The following is a 13374-nucleotide window of genomic DNA, read 5'->3' on the forward strand; positions in this document are numbered from 1 at the left end:
AACATATGGTGGTGAGAATTGGCAGTGGCACTTCCTCTCCTGCAATGCTTTAGCAAAAACAATCTGTTTGCCAAGTCAACATCCTTGTAGCATGGATTACTTTCTTTAATCTGTAGCAAGAGGTAATCTGGGTTATGCTTCAGACTGACACTTATTTTAGACTAATTCCTGTTTAGTAACTCTCAAAATTAAAATGAACAAAGAAAAGCATTTTGACACCTTAACTGTCATGGCTCTATCCTACAGAATCCTGGGATTTTTAATTTTGTGAAGCACAAGCAACCCTTTGGCAGAGAAGGTTGAAGATCTTGTAAAACCATAAATCCCAGGATTCCATAATGTCGAGCTGCAGCACTTAAAATAGTGTCAAACTGCATTATTTCTATAGTGCAGATGTACCCAGTCATAGTAACAGTTATCAAGCATTTTGGAAATATCCACATACAGCCCTCAGGATAGCATACCTGGATGACTTTGCCAAGGTGAGGTGTACTATATTTCAGTCTCTCCTGTAGCAATTATTTCTAAAAGTGTGTGTGTGTACATATATAAATATATATAAATATATTAATCTGGAGTTTGTGCAGGTATGAATGAATAAAAATATATAGGATATGCTTGGTGTACTGAGGTGGAAAGTCCTTGGTGGGATCAATTTCTGGTATGATATGTCACCTAAGCCATTATATATATCACACAAACCAGTATATTACATAAATTGGTGAGCAAGCAATCTAACAGCATTGCTTAGAGACTGTGAAAATGTCAAAGAGGAGTTCTCTAAAGGAACTATTTCTACATTGTAGATGCACCTTACATAAATTAAGTTTAAATACTGTTCTCCATTAGTGTATATCAGGGGTAGGCAACCTGCGGCCCGGCGAGGCCTTGGGACCGGCCCCAGCCCTGTCTGGCTGCTGATTGCCGCCGGGGCCTTTGGCCTCTCGCGCGCAGGGGCAATTGTCTATAGAAGCCTCAGAAACATGCATTTATATTAACATTTTTAAAAAAAATCAGCAATTTTTTTCACATGACCTCCACTTTTTTTTAAAAAAAGTGTCCACCATTTGAAAATTTTGTCCTACATTTGTCCCAGTTTATTTATTTATTTAAATTTTTTAAAAATTATTTACTTATTTATTTTTTGGCTTCGGCCCCCCAGTTGTCTGAGGGACAGCAACCCAGCCCCCGGCTCAAAAAGGTTGCCTACTTCTGATGTATATGAAGAAGTATATTTTGATCAACAAAAAGGTATGCTAAATTCCTAAAGATTTTAAAATGTCACATGACCAATTTCCCCCCTTTCTCCTCTTTTTTTTATTCAAGACTCTTGCTCTCCTTCCTTGGGATTTTTATTCCTTAAAATGGACCAGACAGCCCTTCAAATAGCAGACAGCAACTTTACAGTAGGGCCCATGGCTATTCTCTCTGCTGGAGACTGAAACATATCACACTGAGCACGTTCTGAATGAAGATCAAAATGAAATTTCTTGCCTATGCAGTTCAGCTGGCAGTTCTTGCATATGCAGTTCAGCCAGCAATTATTTGCAGCTGCCAAATAATCTTAACCAATTAATATATTGATGAATTTGTTTGGAACATAACTTTACAATGCTGGGGCTGAAATACATCGCAAATGAAATAGACAATTATCTGGAACATTTGGAAGCAAGACAGATAACTATTTCAAAATCTGTCCTAATAATATATACAAATCAGAGGAATTATGCAAGCCAATGAAGTAGTTTTCAATGAAGAAGCCACGTTAGTCTCTTACAGCATAAAAAGGAGGAAGGGAAAGAAAAGAAAACCTTTAAGACAACAGGTTTTTATTTTAGCATGAGCTTTTGTGAAGATAAAGCCACTTATTCAGAGGCAGCCACAAAAGCTGACACTAAAATAAAAACCAGTTAGTCTTAAAAATGCTGCCCCATTTTTCCCTCCCCCTCCCCTCCTCTCCTCCTATTTATGCTGCAAGACAATGAAGTCATAACTTCTCACTTCCTGCATGGCTTTATTGCTTATTCCTGCTTAAAATGGAAAGGTTTATTTAATCTAATATTATGAAACAGCTAATACCACTATCTCTAAGTAAATGGCTTCTGTTATCATAACATTTGAGTATAAGTTTCACATTTGGAAGTCAAATATTGACTACACTTCAAAAAGGCTGCTGCCGGAAGAGAAACAGACTTGCACATGTGGGAAAGGCCAGAAAGCTTTAATCTGTTCAATTAAAAACTCGGCTGATACATCAACATTGATCCCAACATCCAACTTTTCACAACTGTGGCCATTACAAATATTTCTCTCACTGTAGCATGCACAAAACATTCAGCTGTCTCCATTAGTCCCAATCCAGTGATTATGTGTATTATATTGTTAGATTTTCTCTTTCAGAGGAAAAGACTGCCTCCCAAAGTAGCTCACAGCAATTAAACTTCTTTTAAACTATTTAAAACTGTGAATCATTCTATGATTCCAAGAACAAAATGTTGTAATAATATCAAGCTGCTAGAGGGCATAAACCTAAAGTATAGGCCTTATTTTGGGGTTTATGAACTGCCCGCAAGCTACATAAAGAGGACTCAGAGCATTGCCAAAGGCCAGCATCAGAGCAGATTGGGGGTGTGGTGTCCGCAGGATGCACGGCCTGACTCTGGCCCCATGCCGCACACCCCACATGATGGGAAGCATCACAGGGCTCCCCTGATGCAGATGATGCAGGACCAAAGGAGCACCAAGAAGCTGCGATGCCGGGAGCTATGGTGTCATTTCCATGGAGTAAAAAGGAACCACTTTTTGAAGCTCCTTTTTGCACCATGGAAAGGCCAGATCAGAGCTGCGGCATGTAGTTGCCATGGCCCTGATCTGGCGCAGAAAGGGGTGGGTGCAGGCCACCCCTTAGGGGCGGTCTGTTCAGTCCCTCACTCTACCCAATTTTTAAAAAAATCATATATGAGGTATATGTGCATATTTTGGGTGGTAGACGGAGACAGGATTCCCATGAAATCAGAGAGCAGTGTGATGACAAAGGAGCAGAGTTTATCTACCTTGAAGGAAAGAGCCCAATATAAAGACACTGATGAGATCAATGGACTGTTGATCATGGCAACAGACCAAATGAATGAAATGAAGAAGATGTTGCATCAGCTAGATGCTAAAATTTTAGTCGCAATATTGGATATATGCACACTGCAGAAATAAAGCAGCTTGACACACCTTAACTGCCACAACTCTGTCTTACAGAATCCTGGATTTGTAGTTTGGTAAGGAACCAGAGCTCTCTGGCACAGCAGGCTATATACCTCACCAAACTAAAAATCCCAGGATTCCACAGGATGGAACCGTGACAAAGTGGTCTCAAACTGTTTTATTTCTGCAGTTTGTCAGGTCTCACTTTCAATGAAATATGCCTATAGAATAATATTTAGTAGTATCACTAAAGTTCAAAACACTACATCTTCTCTCACATCTTCTCTCTCCTCTCTAATTATTTTACCCTGCTGAGGGATCACTCCTACAGCCCTAGCCAGTAACCTCAGCAATTCACCTTTGGTGTCAGAGTCATTAATGGGGGCACTTTGAATTTCACAGGACAGAAATGGCTTATTGGTGATTGAATTTGTTGTTATTTGCCATCAAGATACTTTTGATTTATGGCAACCTTATGAATGACCACCAAGAAATTCAAGTCCTGCAAGCTCAGGGCCATGGCTCCCTTTACTGAACCAACCCACCTGCAAAGTGGTTTTCCTCTTTTCCTACTGTCTTCCAGTCTCCCTAGCATTATCATCTTTTTCAGTGAGTCAGGTCATCTCATGAGAGAATGGATTGACCATTGGACTATGACTCTGGAGACCAGGGTTCGAATTCCAGCTTGGTCATGAAAACCCCTTGGGTGACCTTGGCTTTTGGAATATTTGCATTTACATAATAAAATATCTTGGAAATGGAGTCAAAATCTATACATGAAATTCATTAATGCTTCATGTACATCTTATACCTATAGCATACACACTATTTTTTAATTAATTCTGTGCATGGAACAAAGTCTGTCTACTCTGAAGCATCAGACATCCCCCCCCCCAAAAAAAAAACAGTGTTCTTGGAGTGGTATATTAGGTGCATCAGAATCAGCTCCATGATTTGTGGACAAGGGATATCTGAAATGTGATTGTACATTGAAATTAATGAGCATTTTGTTCCTCTAAGAGCACAGTGATTTAGAAGCAAGTAAAAGATACTGGGTGACCTTGGGCAAGTCACACTCAGCCTCAGAGAATGGCAATGGCAAACCCCCTCTGAAGATACTTGCCAAGAAAACCTCATGATAGGTTCACCTTAGGGTCACCATAAGTCAGAAACAACTTGAAGGCAAGCAACACCAGATTTCAGTTTCTGGTTCCACTGCATGCTTTAAAATTAATTGACTCACCATATGCAGTGAACTGTGAACATGACTGGGATCTGACTCTGAATTTTCTTCCCTATCCCAATGCAAAAGTAGCAACAACAATAACAACAACAATAAGCCAACATGTAGTGGATACTTCTGTGATATCTGGCTGTTAAGCCCTGATCACTGAAATGAAAGAAAAATTATATAATTATCTTTGCATCTTCCTCTTCTTTTGAAAAATCAAGTCAAACATACTTCCCCATTTCTGGTCATGGCTATTAAATTAATGAAAAGTGGTGTGTGTGTGTGTGTGTGTGTGTGTGTGTGTGTGTGTGTTGGGATATTTTATAAGTACTTTAGAAAAGTAACATTTCCAACCTCTATAATTTAAACTAGATTGAATTTAACCCTAATCCTACTCTTCTCCCTCACTATTGGCATTCCCTTTCTGTGCTGGTGGGATTGTGTGCTCCTGTGAGACAAGAGGCTAAGCTGACGGCAGCAGTGCTGCTGGTGGAGTCTCCCATGTCAGACAGACTTTTGATGAGGAGCCAGACTAAAAGTGCCAAACATGGTCCCATGCTGCTCAGGGCGCACTTGTGGCTGGAGCAGCCAGAGGCCACCCCAAGTCACCCGTCTGCTTGAGACCACTGTAAAACAAGAGGTGGAATGTACAAACATTCCAAAACTTAGGGTGAACAAGCTAAAGTGGATGGCCAAGAATGAGACATTATGAGCCAGCTAGTCAGTGAAATTAGGACTTCGAAATAAATTGTTTCCATACATTGTTTCAGTCATTAATCAGAATGGGGAGTGCAGACAAGAAATCAGAAGAAGACCAGGACTTGGAAGGGCAGCAATGAAGGATCTAGATAAGATCTTCAAGTGTAAAGATATATTACTGAATACTAAAGATTGTTCATTGTTCATCATACTAAAGATTGCCATCGTATTTACCATTTCTGTGTCTGGTTGTGAAAGGTGGACAGTGAAGAAAACTGATAGGAAGAAAATAAATGTGGTGCTAGAAAAAGAGTTCTACAGATACTGTGGACTACTAAAAAGACAAATAAAAGAGTCGAAGAGCAAATCAAGTATGAACTCTCCCTAGAAGCCAAGATGATGAAACTGAGACTGTTGTACATTAGACATGTCATGAGAGGACATGACTTCCTAGAAAAAACAATAATTCTTGGCATGGTAGAAAGCAGTAGGATAAGAGGAAGATGGGTGTCATTACAGATAGCAGGGTGACTTCGAAGTCTCTGAATCATGGGGTCATAATAAGTCAAAGTCAACTTGACAGAGTTAACAACAACTGCAAAGTCTTGTACCTGAAAAAAGATATATAAAGGCTACAATCCAGGTTTATATGAACTGTGAGCCAAGGGTCTTTTGCATGTCCATTGATGGGTTTCAGCTGCTTTGTGAACTGAGTACAGTTTTCCAACTTCAATTCCACTCCTGTTACATTGAAATAGATTTGGGGTGGGGGGGGGGGGTGGGGGTGGGATTACCATAGTTTTTGCTATATCTTCAAAGTGGGCTGTGAAAAAAGATCACGATCAATACATACCATATATACTGGACTACAGTAAAAGTCGACCTCATGTATAGGTTGAGGGCAGGTTTTGGGGCCAAAATTATGGATTTTAATATGACTCATGGGCTTGATACAGATGGTGCAGAAGTGCTGTCCTAGGGCCAAAACTAGGGGTGGAGAGCGCTCAGCAACTGCATGCTCCCCAGCCCTAGTTTGTATGGACGGTGCCATTTTGGAAGTGTGCCGTCCATACATGTGGTGTGCTGATTTTGTCAGGCGCGTGCCACATCCAAATGGACTGGCATGCGCCTGACATCACTGCAACGATGCAGGTCACTTGGGGCGCCCTTTCAGCATCACAGAAAGGAGCTCTGAAATGGAGCTCCTTTTGCATGTGCACATCGCTGGCACAGCCTCTACATGGCCTGGAAAAGCACCAGATCTGGGCTGCCGGTGAGGCTGCCCTGGCCCCAATCCACTGTGGAAAGGGGCAGCTTCAGACCGCCCCTTTTCCGTGGTCTGTACTGGGCCATGGGTAAGTTGAAGGTAAAATTTAGGGGCATGTAACAAAGGATGTAAAGGATATAGCGAAGAAAAACTATGCCAAATAAATTACAAAACTCCAGGAGGTATATCTGTTTGTACCTACACTAAAGGCTAGATGGATGAAAATGCAGAGGAGAGTCAGTACTTTCAGATCAGATTATGCTCTTGCCTTTCACCAGGAGATTTTTCATTTTTAAATAAGAGTTAAAGTGCAGTACTTACACTAACCCATGGATAAGTCGACTTGGGTTTTTTTGGGTCATTTTTTAAACTAAAATTTCCAGACTTGTACATGAGAATATACAGTAGTCAATGTCGTTAATGCTACTGTAGTGGTTTCTCCCTTTTTACCAGTGGTTGCATCCACATTGCAGAAATAATCCAGGCTGACAATGTTTAACTGCCATGTCACAATGCTATGGAATTTAGGAGACTGTAGTTTATTGTAGAACTAGAACTATCTTCTGACAGAGAGGACTGAATGTTTCATAAAACTACAGTTCCCAGAATTCCACAGCACTGAGCCATGGTAGTTAAAGTGGTGTTAACCTGGATAATTTCTGCAGCAAAGATGCAGCCTGTGTAACAGTTATGGTAGATTGAAAATTTCTTTGGCAAAGTCTGGTTCCCCTTTACTGACCCTCATTTACTGATGCAATGAAAGTGAAAACACTGGTCATGAAAAATAATAACAACAATTACATAATCCAGGTAGCAAAATTCAGTAATAGGATAAAAAGGTGGAGTCTCCTGATCCTGACAGTTTTCCCTTTTCCCTGCCCTTTTGTTTCTGCAGTGGTGGTGGTGGGGTTTTGGGGGGGAACAGCCCTCAAAGCAAATTAGAAACTGCATGGGGGGAACATATACAGAGGAGTAAATGTGGGAAAGATTAAGCAGTACACAGCTCAACATCTTCCATGACTATCTTTCCTTCTATACATCATGTGCCTTAGATAGAAATGCAGATTTGCCTTCTACTGGTTACTTTATTTATTATGGCGTGGAATCCATCCAAATTCGAATCAAACCCTAATCAAAATATAAAAACAATATAACCATAATCCATCTCCACAGTCTCCACAGGTATAAAAACATACCTACTGCTATTTACAGCAATCTTGGGTCTTATTGGGTCTTATTATGATAGCCTTGGTAGAAAAGTGGGGTATAAATAAATAAATAATTATTATTATTATTATTATTCAGAAATACACCTATTTTCATAAACACATTGCCTTGAAAGTCCATCTGTTTTTGTAATCACTTGAATAAGTCAAAGTCACAAATAACTTACTATGAAAGAAACCATGGATCAGGATCACTGACATGTTATTTTACTTGTTTCCCTGAAATAAGGAACTGTCAATACAGCATTAACTTCCTTGCAAAGGCAAATGAATATGCTACTGCTCACATTATCTTCATAAGCAAAACAACTAGGTTCATGAATTTTAGATAATACATTTTTCAGAAATAACACAATGCATATGAAGTGCAAAAGCAGAGGTGTGATTGTTTTCCATAAATAGAAGCACTTTGATAGTTACAAACATCAAAACATTTTTATATTGACAAATGTTACTGCTGAATTTTAAAGCGCCTAACCAAATGCACTGTATTTTAGGATTCTATCAGTCTGAGGAATTTTATTGAGCAGACAAGGAGATTGACCATAATAGAAGCACCAATTAGCATCGTGCTCTAGGATGTCACTGACAAAACCAGGATCTCTCCTTTGCTTTACCATTTGTCTTATTTACTGCTGTATACTAGTCTACATCATGTTGACAAATTTATCAGTAATACAGCAAATCAGGAACAACGGAGATGGGATTATTGTCAGGAATAGAGAGGATATGGATATTAATGCAAATTCCAACACAGTTTATGGTGCACCAATAGGAGTTGTGCGGGGCATGGGAAGATACGGCGTTAACAGGATGAGAGATATTCCTAGAGGAAGACGAGATAGATGCTTAATATCCATCCCGCCTTCCAACCACCCTGTTAACCTGAAAGAGCCGAGGATTGTCCCAAGCATACCACAGACCCTTTCCTTGCTCCTCTGTAATGCTAGATCGGTGAAAAATAAATCTCACATCTTATACGATCTAATAGATGAAATGGACGCCAACCTGGCATGTATCACAGAGACCTGGCTGGGAGAGGATAGCTGCGTGACCTGGGCTAAAACTCTCCCAGCTGGGTATGTAGTGAAGGAGCAGGTCAGGGAAAGTGGGCGAGGGGGAGGTGTGGCTGTTGTCCATAAAGGTAACATCACCTTGACCAGGAACCCGGTTCCGAAACTGAGACACATTGAGTGCATTTACCTGACCCTAAAGGCCAAGGACAGTCTGGTGATTCTGTTGGTCTACCGTCCACCCCATAGCCTAACAGACTTCCTGGCTGAGCTGACACAGCTGGTCTTGGAGCTGGTGCTAGAGTCTCCCAGGCTTCTTGTCTTGGGGGACCTCAACATCCCCTTCGAGGCCGGCTCATCAGATCTATCAGGTGCGGCTCGGCAGTTCATGGATTCCATGACAGCCATGGGCCTGTCCCAATTGGTCCAGGGCCCAACACATTGTGCTGGTAATACTCTCGATGTGGTTTTTAGTACGGACCGGGAACATCCGTGGGCGAAGATAACTGATATCTCCCCCCTGTCATGGACGGACCATTTTCTGGTCAAGGTCAGACTGAATGCCACAATCCAAAAACCCCTTGGGGATAGAGGACCTATTAGAATGGTCCACCCTCGAAGGCTGATGGAACCCAAAAGGTTCCATGATGCCCTAGAGGGAATTATGTTTGGGAACAATGGCGACTCTGTCGAAACCCTGGAATAAGAACTTTACCAGTATTGTTCCCGAACGTCCTTATCAGCCCACTTCAAATAGAAGACCCTGGTATACAAAAGATCTACACCAGATGAAGTGGGCTGTGCAACGACTAGAGCGCTACTGGCGGAAACATCAGCGCATATCTGACAAGACACTCCATGAAAACTTGTTACGTTCTTATGGAGTGGCAATCAATGCAGCAAAGAATTCGTTCAATGCCGCACGGACTGCATCGGCAGAGTCTCGTCCAGCAGAGCTGTTCAGGGTGATCAGGGAATTAACTCAAGTACCGACTACACTGAACCCTTTATTAGAACCAACTATAGCCTGTTGTGACGCTTTCAATGATTTTTTCGCCGATAAAATCTCTCAGATAAGGGCTGATCTTGATGCCGGTTTTTTGACAGAATCAATAAAAGAAGCGTCCAGTGACTCTGAAACAAGGTTATTCTGGATCGCTTTGAGTTTGTAAGTACCAATGGCGTGGACAAGCTCCTTGGAAGTGTAAGGAGAACAACGTGCTCTCTCGACCCTTGCCCCTCTTGGTTGATTGTCCAGGGAGGAGATGTAATGAAAACATAGTTACATCTTATTCTCAATGCATCTCTTCGGGAGGGTATATTTCCAACTGCTGTAAAGCAGGCAATAGTAAAACCAATTTTGAAAAAACCCTCCCTTGATCCTCTGTTGAGAAACAATTATAGACCAGTTTCCTTGCTACCATTTTTGGGCAAGGTGATCGAGAGGGCAGTTGCCTTTCAACTCCAGGCTGTCTTGGAGGAAACCGATTATCTGGACCCATTTCAAACTGGCTTCAGGGCAGGATACGGACTGGCATGGTCGCCTTAGTCGATGATCTCCATCTGGCCACTGACAGGGGTAGCGTAACCCTGCTAGTGCTCTTGGACATCTCAGTGGCTTTCAATACCATCGACCATGGTATCCTTCTGGAACGCCTGAGAGAACTGGGTATCGGAAGCACTGCACTCCAGTGGTTCCGGTCCTATCTCTCGGGAAAGTTCCAGATGGTGAGGCTGGGGGACAGTTGCTCTCGCAAAAGAGAGCTTACATCGGGTGTCCCTCAGGGCGCCATTCTGTCCCCCATGCTGTTTAACATTTACATGAAGCTGCTGGGAGAGATCATCCAGAAGCATGGAGCTCGGTGTTATCAGTACACTGATGACACCCAGATCTATCTCTCCATGTCTCCGACTGATACAATGACTAACGAAGGCATCTCTCCTCTGGATGCCTGCCTGGGGTCAGTAATGGGCTGGATGAGGGAAAACAAACTCAGGCTGAATCCAGAGAAAACAGAGGTACTTGTGATAGGTACCCCAAGTCCAGGCAGGGAAATTTTTCATCCAGTCCTGGACGGGGTTACGCTCCCCCTAAAAGACAAAGTTCGCAGTCTGGGAGTACACTTGGATTCATCCTTACAATTGTCATCACAGGTGGATGCGATGGCCAAGAGTGCTTGGTACCAGCTTTGGCTGATACGCCAGCTGCGACCCTGTTTGGACCAAAAGGACCTTGAAACAGTAGTACATGCACTGGTAACCTCTCAGTTAGATTTCTGTAATGCGCTCTACATGGGGCTACCTTTGTACCAAGTTCGGAAGCTTCAGTTAGTCCAAAATGCTGCAGCCAGGTTGGTCACTGGAACATCTAGGGCAGACCACATAACATCGGTATTGAAATCTCTTCACTGGCTGCCCATTAGCTTCCGGGCTCAATACAAAGTGTTGGTTATTACCTATAAAGCCCTATATGGCTTGGGCCCGAGCTACTAGAAGGAGCACCTCCACCCACACAATCCGCCCCACACTCTCAGAACAACAGGGAAACATCTCTTTGAGTGCCCGAGAGTGAGATTGACAACAACTCACAAAAGATCATTTGCGACAACAGCACCGACTCTCTGGAACAATCTCCCTGATGAAATCCAGGTCTGCCCTACCTTGGATGCCTTTAAGAAGGCTTTGAAGACATATTTATTTAGGCTAGCGTACCCGTCTGACTCCTTGTAGATATCATTCGTGATAGAAGTTCACTTTACGGACTGATAGATTTTATGGTTGTATTTTTATTATGCTATTGATATATGAAGATTTTATATTTTGTAAATTGAATGTAACTGTGTTTTGATGTAAACAGCTTTGATCACCGGAAAAGCGGTATACAAATAAAGCTTTATTATTATTATTATTATTATTATTATTATTAAATGCTTTCCACTTACATTTTCAGTAAGAGATGAAACTGGTTTTTGTAACCTGTTAGTCAACTGATTAACATATGTGCTTGCTCTTAGCCAACCAAACGTTACAGAATGATGAATTGTTATAATTTATAGAAGCATACTTTATAATTTCCAAACATATTGCATAGAAATCAGCAGGGGTGGGAAAATATTCTCTGATATTCATTTTATGGCCGAAAATGAGTTTCCCAGCAGTTGGGAAAGTGGGTCAGGAAGAACAAAACAGTGTCATGAATTTTGCTCAGTATTTTCCCAGTATTTCCATATCTTGAAGTGTTTCATATAAAATATACATGCAGAAATGAATTTTCTCCATGATAATCATGGAAGTTTTGCATAAATACGTGTTTTTCATGCAAAAAAACCCAAATGCTTTCCAGATAACCACTAGGTTTCCTTCTGTAAAACTTCTGGCTTTTTACACAGAAGCCATGGTTTTTACATAAAAATGTAGGTTCCTGAAAATGCAGGGGGTGCATGAAAATTGTGTTTTTGTGCTTGCACCAGATTTTTTTCTGCATCTTCTTGTAGGAAACAGACTCTTTTGTTAGCCTGAACTTTGGAGTGCCCTCTGAAGAGGCCTGGAACAGTTTCCTCTGGCAATACTGTGAAGAGAGTGCAAAACTCTTCTTTGTCACAATGCTTTTGGTGCTTCGGTCTGAAATGAATTAGAATCATAGAACTGGAAAAGACCCCAAAGGCCACGCAGCACAACTTCCTGGAATGTAGGAATACACAGTCCAAGCACTCCCAACAGATGGTCATCCAGCCACTGTTTAAAAACCTCCTAAGAAGGAGACTCCACCACAGTGCAAGGCAGCCTATTTTATAGTTGCACAGCTCATACCATTCTTTCTAATGTTTAGGTGGAATCTCTTTTCTTTATAAAGTTCTGTTGCTGAATTTTTCTGCCTGGACTGTTCAGTTATTATTTTGTTTAATTTTTTTTTTTGGGAAAGTTTTTAATTATTGTGGGCTATCTCAATTTTAGATGACTGTTTGTTATCTTGAATAATGTTTTTTTGTTCTCAAGAAAAAGGGTTGGCATAGAGGGAGCTGATGTTTCCACTGCTTCAGAGCAAAGAATGAATGCTGTATTTTATAAAAAGGGGAGCTTTCCAAAGTGCTGAATCTGTTTGAGGAATCAGAAACTTGGATAGCTTTGTAAAACCATGAGCACCTCCCATAAAACACAGTGTGGGCTCACTGCCCCACTCAAGCCACTGGACACTTTTACCTTGGGGACAGTAGCATCAATCACCTTTAGATGCCTTTAAGAAAATAAATATCCTTATTCTATTTTAGTAAGTGTGAAATCTTCTTGCTCAGTCTGCATGAACCTAGGTAGTCTGCAATGCACTCTTCATTCTTCTTTCTAAATTTAGTATTTTTCAACCAGGAAAGACTAAGTGAATAGCATGTTTTATCTCCATATAATTAAAATATAATATTTTGCATAGCATCTAAGGTACATGTAAATTTAGTGTTCTAGAGTGAATGGTGTCTGCTTTTTGCAAGCACTTCCCACTCTGCACTCCTCACATCCCTGCAAGATATCCTTTTTAATGATTTTTCATACCTCATTATGAAAGGATACAAAACTCTACCCAGAGAGGAGGGAGAGAGTCCAGTTGTACATTCTCATAAAAATTTTTGCCCCAATTAGTGACAAATAACTATTGAAAACCAAATAAAATGTTCTCCCAAGCAATCAGACTACCAGCGTAGTGCAACAAGTATTACTTAATCAACAGGGTAAAGGTGAAGACATAACTCCAAT

General features: G+C 41.1%; 1 protein-coding gene across 13 annotated transcripts in view; it reads right to left on the minus strand.

The window, feature by feature from the left end:
- Positions 1-13374, minus strand: part of ATP2B2 (ATPase plasma membrane Ca2+ transporting 2) — a 216119-nt gene that overhangs the window by 69001 nt on the left and 133744 nt on the right. The window lies entirely within an intron of this gene.

Source organism: Sceloporus occidentalis, unplaced genomic scaffold, assembly GCF_023333645.1.
Source record: "Sceloporus occidentalis isolate IW3139 unplaced genomic scaffold, rSceOcc1.0.p SCAF_1, whole genome shotgun sequence".
In the NCBI taxonomy this organism is placed as follows: Eukaryota; Metazoa; Chordata; class Lepidosauria; order Squamata; family Phrynosomatidae; genus Sceloporus; species Sceloporus occidentalis.